Here is a 12,404-nt window from a genome sequence, read left to right as displayed (position 1 = left end):
TTGCAAGCATCATTGATGGCATTTGATTATCAGTCGAGCAAGCAATTCAAGCAAGGTAGTTGCTGTCTTCTTTAACTGATGTGGCAAAAAGACCCATTCTAGAATGTGCAAGGGATCAGACCATTTGTCATTCCATTGGCCAATGATACCTGTAGGATGTAAATCTGGATTGGTTGTAAACACGGTGATATCACTGGAAGGATCTACTCAGTATACCTGACGAGTAGAAAGAGCTTGCTGCACCTCCTTCAGTGCTTGCTGCCCCTCAGGGGTCACTCTCCGAGGTGAATCTAAACGAGAGTCCCCCTTTGCCACTGGTGGGGTTTTCAGGGTCCCTTTGGGATCCCTGAGACTGCTTCTGCAGCCTTCAGTGACCGAGCAAATTCCCGAGCCTTGCTCAGATAGAATTTTGGCTCGCGGTGAGCTCTCAGACCAGCGGGGAAAAGAAACCAGCATATGCAGAAAGGCACAAATCCATAGTTTATTCTATGAAGGCATCCTATCTAGCATATACCAACGGCTATTGTTTTACAGGGGTTTTATATCTTTTGAGGATTTTACAATTTGCACCAATCACCAAGGGAATTCTACTTTCTAACCAATCCTTAAGGGATTTTACATTCAAAGCTGGCCTATGGATACTAAAAGAAAATGAACCACTAATATTGAAGATAGATAAGAGGGTCTTCCAAGGCGGGGAAGCTAAATTCCTTTTGTATTTGTCATTTCACAAGCCATTTCTTATCTTTAAGCTATGGTTTTCCAAGGAGCTTGTTCTGAGGATGCAGGGAAACTTTCTTCTGTGTTTTCTGCTCCCTCCACACCCCTTCAGAATGTTGAAAAGGAGGGACAACTGTGCTGTGGTTAGTCCTAAGTAAGGATGTAACTAACCTATAGCACCCAGTAATTTTTGATCATTCAGAGTTTTAATAGAATCTGCAAATTGCACCTCTTCGTGCTGAATTGTTTGATCCAAGATCTTGACCCCCAAAATATTTTCAAGAAGGTTGTCGCTGGACCTTTTCTGGGGTCACTTGCAGTCCATAACAGTGTAAAGCAGTGAGCAGCTGAGGCTCTATGCTCAGCAACTCATCTTGAGTAGAAGCTGCTATTAGGATGTTGTCCATGTAATGGTAACAGTATGGGTCAGGAAACTGCTTGCGGACTCCAGACAAGGCTTGAGCCACACACCATTGACAGAGCATTGGGCTACTAGGACAGCCTTGTGTCAAAACTTTCCATTGATATCTCTGTCCTGGCTCAGAACTGTTAATTGTAGGCACTGGAAAAGCAAATTTCCATCTGTCCTCAGGACACAAAGAAGTTGTGAAAAGCAATCCTTCAAATCATTGATCAGAATGTCCCATCCAGCAGGGACCAGGGTGGGGGAGGGCATACCAGGCTGCAATGCCCCCATGCTTTCCATCATTGCATTAATCTTTCTGAGATCTTGTAACAATTTCCATTTCCCTGATTTTTTCTTTATAACAAAAATGGGTGTATTCCAGGGACTATTAGAAGGTTCAATGTGTCCCTGCTGTAACTGTTCCTGAACCAATTGACAAAGGGCGATCAATTCAGTTTTTGTTAGGGGCCATTAATTCTTCCAAATAGGGGTATTGGTCAGGCACCGTAAAGGCATCATAGAATAATTTTTGCCCTTCATTTCAGTGGCCCCAAACAAAAATATGTTTCAATTTGCACTCCCCAGGCCACCAAAACATCCTGCCCCCAGAGGTTGATTTGGGCTGTGGTAATGGAGAGTCAGACTGTGGCTGTCTGCCTCTCAAAATTTTTGAGCAGCACAGGCCGTTGACTTAGAAAGGTCTGTGTTGCTCCCCCCAGCCCTTCAGTGGCTTGGCCAAGAGGGGCCATTGGCCATGTGGGAGGCCAGGCAGAAAGGGACATCACTGTTACATCCACCCCAGTATCTATCAAACCTCTTAGCTGAATCTGAGGCAGGCTGGTGCTGGGTAAAATCAGAGTGCACATCTGTGGGCGCTGTTTGGAGATGTGCACAGTCCAAAAGACTTGTGGTGGTCCCTTAGATCTGAAGCCACCATCTTTGCGATCTTGCTTATCAGCCCTGGGAACACAAGAACAAAAAGGCACAAGCTGAGCAATACAAGTTCCTGCTGGGATAGTGATGGGGACAAAGCATAGAAACTAAAGCAGAGATTTGACCCGTAAAGTCAGCATCTATGACATCTGGGTGAACAAAGATTCCTTGAAGAGTAGCACTAGATCATCCAACTAGTAGTGCACTCAGCCCTTGGCCTAAAGTTCCAAAGGCATCCAGAGGAATCTTATGTACACTGTTAGAGTCTAGGGTGACTGTTGTTGCGGTGTGTACATCCACCCCGGCTGATCCTCCGGTACTGGCTGAAAATTGACTGAGGAAACATGTGCCAGTGCTGGGTTCTGAGGCACTGCTTGTGTCTGCACGCTGTACCCGTTGGTGCTAATCTATCCGTTTCCCTGGCCCTCCAATCATTGACCATTAGCATGGTCTGGTTTGCATTGGTTTACAAAGTGACCCAGTTTCCTGCACTTGGAACATAGAAAAGTAGGCTCATTAGCCTTTCACTTCTCTGGTTTCTGCTTATCCTTGCCCTTATTTTTCCCAGTTTCCATTGTCCACCCCCTGAAATCGTATGATGGTGCCACATGGCAGCTGCTAGAGTAGAGACCTCATGGTCTATGGTACCTGCATTAGCACATGCCTCAATCATGTCAGTTAATGATGGATCTCCTGGCAAAGCCTGTATAATCTTCTTACTATCAACATTTGCATCGTCCCTGGCCAGCTGTTTGCATAACAGTTGCCTTAGATTATCATCCTCAACCTGTTTTTCCAAGGCTGCTGCCATCTTTTCAACAAATTGTAAGAATGGTTCTCTGGGACCCTGAACAATTTTTACATATCTTGGCTTAGGAGCTGCTAGCTCTATCATCTTTAGCATTGCTGCAAAACCTATTTTTTGGCACTGTTCAAGGACCAGAGGGTCCAAGGTAGCCTGAAAATCAGGATTAGAAAAGCAATGCTGCCCATTAGAGCATTGCTTCCCATTGCAAACCTAAGATCTGTCCGATGGTGCTGCATATTCTCTGCAGCTGCCTTTTCAGTCATCTGCCTCCAATTATCTTCAAAAACTGTAAATTGAACAGGCTGGAACAGCACTTGGGCTATATGCTTAATGTCATATGGTGCCAGTAAATCTGTATTCAATACCCTGATAACTTGTATAACTTGTGTAGAGCCAAGCACATATTGTGCAACTTTGTCCTGGAAATCCTGGACTACACACCAGGCTATGACATCATGTCTATCAAGTAGTCCTGTATTAAGGACAGCTTTAAACATGGGAAATGCCTGAGCTTCCTCTTTCATTTGGATTCACTATAATTTTGTGGTCATTCCCCCCTAGAGGTCAGGTTGAGCTCACAAGCATCCACTTGAACACTCTCCCCCACCCCCTCCATATGACTGACACCACCCCTGGGCATCACCATGTGTTCTAACAAGTCCCAGTCACCCTGTTGCAATGCTTGAAGCTTGACTGCTTCCCAAAAATCACAGTGATTTTTAGGTCTCACAGTGTCTGAACATGGGGGAAGCGTCCAGAGATGGCTCTGGGGGGAAACCTCTGGACTGTCATTGTGTCGGCTTTACAAAACGAAGGCATGCCCCTGGAGGGGGGGATGCTGCCCATCGGTGGCGTCAGCATGGGGTGGGAGTGATGAAGGCAGTACCTGCCTGACAGAAGATGGCATGGCTACTGGAGGCATTGATGGAAGAGGCCTGCCCATGGGTGCACAAATAGCTACATCTTCTTTGGCTGGTGAGGCGAGACGCAGCACCGGAGGTGGTGGGGGGGCCGGCACTGCCCCTGCTGAAGCCGATGAAGAGGCTGTCATTTCCAAGTGGGTGGGCCGTGATTCTGGGAGTAAAGCAGAAGGCAGCTCCACCCCTGCAGGAGCAGAGGAGGGTGCCCGCGGCCCCACCCTGGCGGGTGGGCCTAGCTCAGACAGCAGAGATGAGGGAGGGGCTGGTGCCATCCCCATATCTGCGACAGGTGGCACTTGCAGGCCATCTGCAGCCAATGGATGCCATAGGCTCACATCCACTGCAGGTGTGGACAACACCCTTGTAGGCTGCCATACATAGGCGGCTGCCAACGCTGTCATTGCAGTTTACACCGTGGCTGCTGCCTGCTCTGCCACTGTGGCTGCCATATGAGCCTCTGCTGCCGCTTGGCCGGCCGCATCCATAGGGAAAAACAGGGCATGCGTGGCTCCCTTGGGTAGCAGCAGAGGGACGGTGAGAGTGACTGTAGCAGCAATGTCAGCGGGTGGCTGGCCCTGCATGGGTAGGTGCCTGTGGGCAGAGGGGGCAATTGCCCCTTGAGGCGCAAATGGGGGGGGCGATTGACGCCATTATCTGCTGATTGGCCCCCCCATCCCTGCTGGTGAGGGATATATTGGTTTAATACAATCTTTTGGGGAACGGTATATGAGCGGAACATAGTCCTTACGTGAAGGGTACAATGCACAGGGGGTCACTGGGGTCAACAGATTTCCAGGGGAAGTTACAGAGCAAGGGACCCCCGTGCAGTCCTGTCCATTGCCAGACTGGAAGGCAGATTCTTCCTCATCCTGGTCGGTTGCTAGATCTGATTCACTTCCCTCCTGTGCCTCACTATTTTATGGGATTCCGCCCCTCATACTTCTATAAATAATTCCCCAAGTAATTCCCCGAGTACCTATTAGAGAGGAAACTGAAATGTCCCCTCTCCAAAAAGCGTTCCATCTATGGCCCCCAAGCTTTCCCCACAGTGTTGGAGAGAATGCCACTTCTGTATAATCTGAGAAACCACAATCTTTCACCCAAGCTAACAAAGTACACAGGTCTTCATCTGAGACCAGAGTCTCCATGCCTGCCAAAACATTTCTCCATGTTGAGAGTAGAGTTTCCTGATTTTTAGATAGTTGGCTCCCCATCTTTAAAGAGAGCTCTTTCCTCCTAGAAACTAAGCCAGGGGGTTCACTGCTCCAAAACAAGCCAATAGGCTCCCGAACTATATGCTCGTGTTCCAATAAAATTGATCCTCTCAAAGGAGGACAGAAAACACAGTACCTTTCTTAACGAGGGAGGAGACAGTCCGACATATCCCGTGGACCTCCTGTCCCACTGCATCTGGGGAGGGGGAGTCTGTGGCTTCCCAGATGGTTCTAACTCTGGCCATATCGTCATGGCACTGGTTTTGGCCTCAGGCTCTGCTGTCCCAATCTTCTGGGTTGCTCAGTCTGCTCATGGCATGGCTCTGGCCAGGATTAATCTAGCTCTGGCCGTAGCCTCAGTTCTGACAGACCTCAAAGGATCCCTCCTGGTCCTGGCAGACTCCAAGCACCTGGATATATCCCAGTGCTATGAACGTCAGTAATGTCCCAAATGTGATCTCCGTGGAACCTCCATTGCTGCTGTAAGGCTAGGGAGTAGCAAAAAAATACAGCAACACAGGCTTTATCCAGAAAGCAGAAGAAGTGATTTATTGCAGGAGTAGGCATATTTTTATAGACTAGTTTGCTGAACTGAGGATAGAAAAAGCTCATTGGTCCAAGGAAGACAACACCTCTTGTAAACATGCTCTTACCAAAATATCACTTTCCTCACTTATGACTCCTGTCCACAACACCAGGTGCTAAACTTTGTTATTAATTCTTTCCCTTCTGTTTTCCTTTGAGTAGCTTGGGAAAACTCAAACTGCTGTTTTCCCTGGGTCTCACCAGCGTCCACACTACACCACCTTTATTGTGACTATTAATGCCAATAAAAACTGAGAGACAGTGGGTTCTGTTGCCAACAAGCTTAGAAATTTTGAGAGTATGATCGATGGCCCGATGCAGGCCCATGTCTCTGCTGTGATTAAGAGCCTCCAAGAGGAGATGAGGGAGATGAGGGAGGAGGTAAGGAGGAACAGGTTCCGTATGGCACCTGTGCAAGTCACAGGCCCCCAAGGTCAGAACGCAACGTCCCCCAGCTAGCAAGAGAGGATACGTCCCACAAGCTGAACTGTGGCTCTTTCTGCATGAGCATGGGGAAGACATGAGAAAGTGGGATGGGAAACCCACTTCTGTTCTAGCAGCATGGGTGTGTCAACTCAGGAAGGGAAACACTAACCAAGGGACTTTGGCTAAAGTGAAGGTTGCCTCAACCTACTATGACCAATGTGTTGCGTATGACAGAACGGAGAATGATCTATCTGATCCCCTTGAAGGAACCTCCAGTATGTATGCCCAGGAGAGAAATAATAACCAGGGCTAGAGGGGCCCTGCCTCTAGCCAGGTAGAGGCATGGGAAAACCAGGTCTTTTGGACAGTGTGAATTCAATGGCCTGGCACATCAGAGCCACAGAAATATAATGCACAGTGTACCCTAATGCAATCAGGACATGTGGGGGAAGAACCTGTTTCCATTGCTGGGGTGACAAAGGGATTGCAGGAATTGACTTTGCTGGAGGCTGAGGTGAGCCTGACTGGGAAGGAGTGGCAGAAACATCCAATTGTGACTGGCCCAGAGGCACCGTGTATTCTAGGCATAGACTTCTTCCAGAACAGCTATTACAAAGACCCAAAGAGACTCAGGTGGGCTTTTGGAATAGCTGCTGTAGAGGCAGAGGGCATTAAGCAGTTGAACACCTTGCCTGGACTATCAGAAAACCCATCTGCAGTAGGTCTCCCAAAAGTGGATGAGCAACATGTGCCAATTACCCTCCTGACGGCACACCCCCAACAGTATTGGACAAATTGGGATGCCATGATCCCCGTCCACAAGATGATCTGTGAGCTGGAGAGCCAAGGGGTGGTCAGTAAGACCCACTCACCCTTCAACAGCCCCATCTTGCCTGTGCACAAGTCTGATGGAGAATGGAGATTGACTGTGGACTATTGTGCATTGAATGAAGTGACTCCACTGCTGAGCGCTGCCGTGCTGGACATGCTGGAACTGCAGTACGAGCTGGAGTCCAAGGCAGCAAAGTGGTACGCCACCATTGACATCACCAATGCATTTTTCTCCATTCCTCTGGCAGCAGAGTGCAGGCCTCAGTTTGCTTCCACCTAGAGGGGCGTGCAGTACAGGTAGAACTGACTCCCCCAGGGGTGGAAACACAGTCCCACCATCTGCCATGGACTGATCCAGGCTGCACCAGAAAAGGATGAAGTTCCAGAAGATCTATAGTACATTGATGACATCATTGTGTGGGGTAAACTGGTAATGGAGGTATTTGAGAAAGGAGAGAAGATCATCCAGATTCTGCTGGGAGCCAGCTTCAATGTCAAGAAAAGCAAAGTCAAAGGACCTGCCCAAGAGATCCAGTTCCTGGGAGTAAAGTGGCAAGACGGATGATACCAGATCCCCATGAGGTCATTCATAAGATCTCCATAATGTCTCCACCAACCAGCAAGAAGGAAACACAATCTTTCCTAGGTGCTATAGACTTTTGGAGAATGCACATTCCTGAGTACAGCCAGATTGTGAGCCCTCTTTACCTGGTCCCCTTCAAGAAGAACGATTTCCACTGGGGGCCTGAGCAGCAGCAAGCCTTCACCCAGAGCAAGCAGGAGATTGCTCATGCGGTAGCCCTTGGCCCAGTCAGGACAGGACCAGAGGTGAAGAATGTGCTTTACTCTGCAATCAGGAGCAATGGTTTGTCCTGGAGCCTTTGGCAGAAGCTGCCTGGTGAGACTCTAGGCTGATCTTTGGGATTCTGGAGCTGAAGTTACAGAGCCAGCTATACTCCAACAGAGAAGGAGATCTTGGCCGCCTGTGAAGGAGTTCAAGCTGCCTCAGTGGTAATTGGCACGGAAACACAACTCCTCCTGGCACCCCGACTACGAGTGCTGGGGTGGATGTTTAAAGCATAGGTTCCCTTGACCCACCATGCCACCAACGCCACATGGAGCAAGTGGATTGCCCTCATCACACAACGTGCCCATATTGGAAATCCAAATTGCCCAGGGATTTTGGAGATAATTGCAAACTGGCCGGAAGGTGAAAACTTTGGTCTCACCGAGGAAGAGGAACAGGAACAAGTGACCCTGGCTGAAGAAGCCCCACCATATAGCCAACTGCCAGAAGATGAAACACGCTATGCTCTTTTCACTGATGGCTCCTGCCGCATCGTGGGGATGAACCGGAAGTGGAAAGCAGCGGTATGGAGCCCCACATGACAGGTTGCACAAGATATTGAAGGAGAAGGTGGATGGAGTCAACTTGTGGAACTCAAAGCTGTTCAGCTGGTCCTGGACATTGTTGAAAGAGAGAAGTGGCCAAAGCTCTACCTTTACACTGATTCATGGATGGTAGCCAATGCTCTGTGGGGTTGGCTGGAAAGGTGGAAAAAGGCTAACTAGCAACATAGAGGAAAACAAATCTGGGCTGCTGATTAGTGGAAAGACATTGCCACCTGGGTAGACAAGCTGCCTCTGAAAGTCTGCCCATGTCCCTAAGAGTCAGGCTAATGAGGAACACCAAAACAACAAGCAGGTAGATCCACAAGACCTTGCAGAGTCACAGTGGCCTCTTGGTTCCATGAAGCCTCCAAGTGCCACCATGAATTCCTTGCTGCTGCAGTGTCACAGTGGAGCCCTGGTTACACAAGATCTTGCAGTGTCACAAGGGACCCTTGGTTCCATGGGGCACCATAGTGTCGCAATTGTTCTCTTAGTTCCAAGAGTTCTTACAAGGGAACAATGGTCCCTTGATTCCATTAGGCCCTAGGCTCTCACAAGGGTCTCTCTCTGTTTCCACAGTGGCACAATGGCCTCTTGGTTCCACAAGGCCCTGCAGTGTCACAGTGGCCTCTGTGGTTCCACAAGGACCCAGACTGTCACAATGGACTCGTTGCTCCCATGTAGCCCCACAGTGTCACAATGGCCCCTTGGCTCTATGATGCCTTGTCATACACAGTGTCACTCTGGTCCTCTCAGTTCCACGAGGCCCTGCAGTGTCACAATGGCCCCTTGCTTCCCCAGGGCTCTGCAGTGTCACAATTATCACAGAATCAACCAGACTGGCAAAGACCTTTGAGAGCATCAAGTCCAACCTGCCACCTAACGCCACCTTGTCACTCAGACCACTCAATGCCTCATCCAGTCTTTCCTTAAACACTTCCAGGGATGGTGACTCACTCACCTCCCTGGGCAGCCCATTCCAATGTCCAATCACCCTCTTGTTGAAGAACGTATTCCTAATGTCCAGTCTAACCTTCCCTTGGAAATGTTTAGGGCTCTGTCCTCATGTCCTTTCACTGTTCCCTGGGAAAAGAGCCCAATCCCCTCTGTCTGCACCCTCCTGTCAGGGAGTTGTAGAGAGTGATGAGGTCTCCCCTGAGCCTCCTCTTCTCCAGGATAAACAAACCTAGCTCTCCCAGCTGCTCCTCACAGGACTTGTGTTCCAGACCCCTCACCAGCCTTGTTGCCCTTCTCTGGGCATGGTCCATTCTCTCCATGACCTTCCTAAATTGGAGGCTCAGAACTGGACACAGGACTCGAGATGCTGCCCAACCATGCTGAGCACAGGGGAAGAATCACTGCCTTGGTCCTGCTGGCAACACCATTCCTGATCCATAGGAGTCCCAGGGGTTGGATGAGGGAAATGGTGGGGAGGGAGGGGGAACAAAGTTTGATTGACTGTCAGCCATGAAGAGTCTTGATTTTCATATCTATTTAGACTGCATTAGAAGGTGCTCAATAGAAGGGGATCAGTATCAATTGGACATGGCTGATATCAATTTACAAACAGGAAAAGAAAACAGGACAAAACAGTTCTCTCTGCATTGTTTTCAATATGATATATTCACTTTAAATAGACTTCTGAAATCTGTGTAATTAAGCACAGAAGAATTGAAAAATTATTCCTAGGGGATTTTCTTGTTTGGATGTTTTGAACAAATGTTTATGAACATTTGTAACTGAATTCCTGAACTGAAGTGCTCAAGAAAGAAGAGGCCTCTGCAGTAGTAAAATTCATCAGCAACCTCCAAGTGGCTGAGGATCCATCCTCATTTGAGCAGGAATGAATAGAAATGGGCACAGCTTTCTGGCTGCCCCAGCTTTGGGATGGGCCCTGGGCCTGGAGCAGGAATAGTTCTTGAGGGCTCCAAGACCAAGACTGTTGTGCTGGTCTGTGGAGATGGGATGGTGTAAGGGTCAGTCCAAAGTTCCCCACGATTTTGCCTCCCGACCGTTGCAAGGAGACCTCGAGGACCCCCACCCAGGCTGACTCCCAACAATGGTTTACTGGCCAGGCCAGGTGGATGCTCATGACTGTGTGCTGGTGTATTGTGTTCACTGGACCGTGCTGTCGTGGCACCAACCAGAGACTGTGTTGTACCAACTGAGGAGTGCTTGTCTGTACCTGTCTCCTGCAGCACCACACAATGGTCCATAAATCTTCCCATCTCTTGGCCAGAAGCCACTCGCTTTGGAGAAGGACTATAAAAGAGCGACCCTCTGGAAAGAACCCTTTGAGATCTCTCCACTGATGAAGACCCCTGAGATCTCCCCACGGACGAGGACTCGTCTATCAGATGACCCGCTAGGACGCCCGTCTCGTCTGTTGGTAGCTATTCTCCCATCCCTTCCTTTCCTTCCCCTTTCCCTATCCTATACCTCTCCCCTTTACCGTAACTGAGTTGTTGGCATTTGATGAAATGCATTGCTGTTGTTGAATAAACTGATTTTCTGCTGTTGAATAAACTGATTTTGTTGCCTGCATTTTGCCTGTTTGCACCTTTGAGATCAAAAGAACCATCACGACCCCCGCTCTGCATTAATAGAGGATCGTGACAGATGGCAGGAGGGGCTGCAGAGTTCTCAGGAGCTCAGGGAGAGGGGCAAACCTGTGAGCGATACAGGCGCTGCAATAGCTGCGGCAGGGGAGCTCCAGCAGCAACGTGGCAGGGCAGCACTGCAGTCCTTGATAACGGCCATCCCTCCCTTGACTTCCTCCCTCTCCTTCCATTCTGCACACCTCAGGATGCACTCACTCTCTCCGTCGCTTCCCTGGTGAGCAGTACCCACAGCGTCTCTGCTGTGCTCTTGTGGCTGTGTCCAGTCCATGGCTCTGAGTGCCTTCTCTTTCTTCTGTGGATATTGCATTCCCATATCTCCAGCTGCTTCTTCTTTTTATAAGAGTCTTCTATTTACAAGGGTCCCCAGCAGGTTCTTCTATTTTAGTCTGTACCTCCACAACTCTTGACTACTGGCAGCTCTTCCTGGCTGCCCTCCCCCTCTGGGGTTCCATCCCTGCCACTATCCCCATGGATGGGCTTTTGCCTATCAGGTCAGGGTCACCACTCATCACAGCTGAGACAGAATCAACACAAAACTCCGTGTTTGTGTGACAATAATTACTTACATTTCAGTTATAAAATCATACTTAGGATTAATTATAACTGTAAGGCTTCAGGGCCAGCTGTTAGCCACTACACACACTCACTCAGCAAACCCACTGACCACCCCCAGTGGCCACTCCTGTCACGATCCACTGTTAATACAGGCGGGAGTCGTGATGGTTCATTTTGATCTCGGGGGTGCAAAAGATGCAACAGGGGATAAATCAGTTTCCTCAAAGCAAAATGCACTTTACTGAGTGCCAAACAACTCAGTTTTGCAACAGAGGGAGAGTTAAAGGAAACAAAGTAAAGAGAGAGAGAGAGAGAAAGGAGGGGAATGGGGAATAGCTACCAACAGATGAGGCAGTCATCCTCGTGGTCCTGCCAATAGACTCCGGCGTCCTCGTGATCCCAGCCAATAGACATGTCTTCTGTGGGGAGATCTCAGAAAATTTCTTCAGAGAGTCACTTCTATAGCCCTTTTCCAAAGCAAGTGGCGTCCGGCCAAAAGGTTGGGAAGATTTATGGACTATTGTGAGGGCTGCTCCGAGAAACACATGTACAGAACCTGCTGCTCCAGCTAGTGCCTGCTCGAGACCAGTGTAGGCATAGTACCTCTTCAAAGGCATTGTGCCGTGGACAGCACAGCAAGCACAGAGAGCACCTGCAAACAGTCCCTTGGCAAGGGCATCCACCTCGACCAGGCTAGAACTCCTGTCCAGAAGCAGGTGGGGGGTCCTTGGGGTAGCCTTTATCCTCGCGACGGTCATGAGGCATATGAGGGAAACTCTGGACCGACTCTTACAACTCCCCACTGCCCACATCCCACAGACGACCTCCAATGACCACACCAACTGACCACACCCACTTACCACCCCCAGCAACCAACTGACCACACCCACTGGCTACCCAAATAACCAGATGCACTGACTGCACCCACTGACCACACCCATTTACCATACCAGAGATCACACCTATAGCCCAAACCCCACTGACCACTCTGCA

At 49.2% G+C, this 12,404-nt stretch overlaps 1 pseudogene; it reads right to left on the bottom strand.

Moving 5' to 3' along the window:
* Positions 1–2,466: 2,466 nt before the first annotated feature.
* On the bottom strand, positions 2,467–3,391 carry LOC148220718 (endogenous retrovirus group K member 9 Gag polyprotein-like; annotated as a pseudogene).
* Positions 3,392–12,404: the final 9,013 nt, after the last annotated feature.

This window comes from Sturnus vulgaris, chromosome 31, assembly GCF_052056855.1.
Source record: "Sturnus vulgaris isolate bStuVul1 chromosome 31, bStuVul1.hap1, whole genome shotgun sequence".
NCBI classification, from domain to species: Eukaryota; Metazoa; Chordata; class Aves; order Passeriformes; family Sturnidae; genus Sturnus; species Sturnus vulgaris.
The sequence above is the reverse complement of the archived record's forward strand: the minus strand, read 5'-3'. Positions and strand labels throughout refer to the sequence as shown.